Genomic DNA, 4,006 nt, shown 5'->3' with positions numbered 1-4,006 from the left:
TATAAACCAATCACACAAGGAGTAATTAATATAGTCTTACCTGTCCGTTTCAGTGAGATCATCTGAAAACTTATCCACCTTTACAAAACAATGTCTGAAAATAATTTAATTCCTTCTGTTCTGGTTGAAGAAAAGTCCATTTGTCACAGGGGAGTTTGGTGCCAGGTTACAGCTCCGGCTGTAATCCGTTATTGCGGCTGATGGATCGAGTCTCTGTTGTTAACGAATCGCTTTGTGCTGCAAGTTGAAAGACTCCCAGTTCCTCATCTGCTTATAATGTCTCAGTCTGCACGCAATGAAATTACCCCATAAAACAATAAAATAAAATTAAATAACTTGAAAATACTCAGTTTTGCCTCTGTGTGGAGTGAAGAAGGTTTCTGCATGCCAGTGAAAATTAACCGTTCTGACACCGAAAACGGTGCAGCTCCGACCCGAACCACTCGGTGGAAACGGGGATGTCAGTAGCCTGTAAAAATCCATAAGTTAATGGGGCTATTCAGATAATTGTCGCGGCTCGTCTTTAGTCTTCTCAGGATGTCGTCTTTTAGATAACACAAACTAATTGCAAGTGATATGCTAGAAAATGACACAACACTTTAGAATAATTCAGCCTTAAGCAAGATAAAATGCACAGAGTTTTTAAGTTTATTTAAGCCTTCGACACAAAGCTTAGACAAACTGAGTCCTCTAGAGAGACTGAATATGACAACCGCGCTCATCTATTTATTGGAGACCCGCGGGCATCGCTCCTCCTTCGACTTTTTTATTTATTTCATTCCCCAGACATGGTTTTCTATTGGAAGCGTCCTCTAGTGAACCCTAAGCAGGTGTTAGGCCATTATTTCAATGTGACAAACGCTCCCATTAAAACATGAAGGATTTACAACTGATTTTTTTAAAGACCTTCAGCCACAGGTGCAGCTGGCCTGAGGCCCCCTCCGCACGTGGCCTCAGCCACACGTGCAGCTGGCCTGAGGCCCCTGCACGTGGCCTGCGGGAAAGCACCTAAAAGGCCTTGGAAAGCCCCTGACAGACTGAATGACTAATAGAGCCCTTTTTTTGGGTTGAACACCTGCTAGTTCAACCAGAGGACATACAGTTCGGATCAGGACACTTGATAGTTCATCACAGTTCAAATATGGACCTAAAAATTATTCTACAGTCCCTCCTCTGGGACTCGAAAGAGTCCCATTACATCAACTATACTCTTGGGTTGTTTACTGACAAGACATCCTCATTTGTGCATTGCAATAAAACAAAAAAACACATCACTCGACTTACTGATAACTCTGGTGCGGATATGACTATAAGTGATTCTTCACACAGTAAATATATTGCAGTGCAGGTGAACCTACATACTAAGGCACAAGGTGAGCAATTAGCCGGATTATATCAACTCAAGGTGACATTTAAACAATGAGTTTTGGTGTAATTCAAGGCACTTAAAATGGCCACATAAAACAAGTTACAGCAACTCCTTAATCATGGCAAAGTAAAGGCTTTACATTGACATCAGTGCAACCAATCATCTTCTGGCATCTATTGACTCACTCAACCAGAGGCTCCAACCCATTATACTTGGTTCTACATATTATTTTGTTAAAGCGTCACACATTATTATTTAAATGCATCAATAACCCCTATGTTACCACTATTTAGTCAACCAATCAAGAAACTATTCTAAGGTTAGCGCAGCTATGTCTAGTAAATGATAAACACAATAAATGGTTTCCCTTCATGTCCGTCCTTAAGTCATTTGCCTTAGTCAATCATATAATGGTTTTCATTATAGGCCATTTCTCAACATTCTCCACTTTGTTTTTCTTCTTTTTCAGCTTGTTTTCTAATGCCCTTTTTGGCCAGACGCCAAATTTAGGCGATGCATGTCTCTTGAGGCAGCTATAATTTAAGAAAAAGGGGTCCTATGGTGCATCTTTACTACTAATCTACAAACACGCCGTGTAAGGGTCCCCTTTTTATAACTTGTGCAATGTGATATCTATGTGTATGCATTTAGCTTTATCTGTGTTACGCAGATGATGGTAAGGACAGACATGTACCCCACCTTCGTTACTACATATACCTTCTTTGTTTTATTTACACTCAGATTTCTGGAAACCAGTCCGCAATTCAAACTCAAGAACCAAGATCATAGCCGTGTTCAGTGCCATTACGTCAGTCCGCGCTCCTCAGCATTTACTCAGCATCTGAAGTTTTGGGAGAAGTTGGGGAACATGGGGAGGTTGGCCTTTCAGGGGTAGTGGGGGAAGGATCAGGAAATTCTGGCTTTCAGACAGTCGTGCGTTCTCTGAGGAACTTTCCAGCTCCTTGTGCTGCTTGGCCAGGTTGTACAGGGGCCCCCAGAGAATTCTTGCCCACATTCAGGGTGGTGGTGGCCAGCCCTAGCTGTTCCCTTTCCATATGCTCCATCATGCAGGCTAGCATGTCCATACTAGACTGAAGACCACACAGTTGAGTATGGAGGGCCCTCCTGAGCACAAGAGATGTTGGCATTGTCACGGTGTATCCTGAACAGGTATGCAGCTGTCTGACTTAGTTGTGGCATGATTTCCTCAAATAGCTCATGGGGAATGTGATTTGTGAGGGGCAGGAGCTGCTCCAAGGTTTTTGGAACAGACTCTTGTGGAAGACGAAGCTCTCGAACCAAGATTGCCATGTCCTGTGGGGTGACCATGACCAGATTAAGGTTGTGCAGTCCAGGGGACAGGAAGTACAAGGGGGAAGGCATTTCGTGTGTGGGGGGAGTATTGTTGATGTCGCACAGGCAAGTGGGTGGGACACTCTGGGCATTTAGCAGCCTGTACAAAGCTCCCCTCTGTCCTGGTGGGTGAGTTCGGCTAAGGTCTACCCCTGCTGATCCTCCTCCAGAGGCACTGGGCTGATCAGAATATCTCTCCTGCCTTGGGGGTGGAAAGCTGGGGACAGGTCCTAGCAGTGAATTGGGTCTAGGATGCACTCGGGCAGTTGCTGCATATGGCCGACCTTGGCTGCCTCCCCTGGAGGGTATCGTTGCCACTGGCACATGTGACTGTCTCCATGGCATCTGCGGAAGGGGTGTGTTCCTGAGTCCAAAGGGTCCTTCAGGTGATGGTTGAGTCCTCGGGCCGACTCTTGCTGCATTCAGATTCTGTGAAGCCGTCATCGCCAGGTGCTGGAACGATGAAGATCCTTCTGTTGCCAACTGGTTTAGCTGCTGGATGGATGGCGGCTGTGGCGACCAATCATGTCTCGACCATCCCTCCTGTATATCCTCTTCTCCAAACAGTTCTGAGAGTCCAATCAGACTTGATAGAGGCAGATCAGGCATAGGTCCCTGATCAGGGGAGTCTGGTCTCTCAGCCATACTCCTGTGTCCTAGTAATATACATATACGTTCATTATTACAGCTCCATATCATTCTTTCAGATATTGTCTATCCTATCCCTCATTTTGTGGGTGCATGTGTGTGAATGTAAATGTGCGTGCATGTCTTCTTCCTCGTCTACAATATCACCAAGCACGGTCCATCCCAGTCCTCCCTATCTGGGGTATACGCCACAATATTAGGGAGCTGGGGGCTGTCGGGGAGGATAATTGGTATTTCATCCATTCCATATATTCTGGTTCTCTGTCTGTTTCGTTTGTGCTTTCTTCTAGGGCTCGGATGGCTAGCAGTGGGAGCTGTCCTACTGTGGATGAAATCAATTTATTGACCAGAAATGTTATCAAGGGAATACCACAACATATTACCAGCAAGACCGCCACCCCTGTTAGTGCCAAGATTACACCTATCTGGTATAACCAGTCTTTCCATGATATCCACCCTCTCCTTAGAGTCCCAAACAGTGAAAACAGTGGGCCAATATTCATTCCATTCCCTACAATGTATCCAGAATCGTCAGTTTCATTTCTGCCTCCTATGGAGTTACTTAATAGTTCCTGTTGCATCTCTTCAAGTGTGATTAAGAGCTCTGTCAAATTTCCGTCTTCCCCTGTACGCATG

Source organism: Thalassophryne amazonica, chromosome 13 (assembly GCF_902500255.1).
Source record: "Thalassophryne amazonica chromosome 13, fThaAma1.1, whole genome shotgun sequence".
Lineage (NCBI taxonomy): Eukaryota > Metazoa > Chordata > Actinopteri > Batrachoidiformes > Batrachoididae > Thalassophryne > Thalassophryne amazonica.
This window is presented reverse-complemented; position numbering follows the sequence as displayed.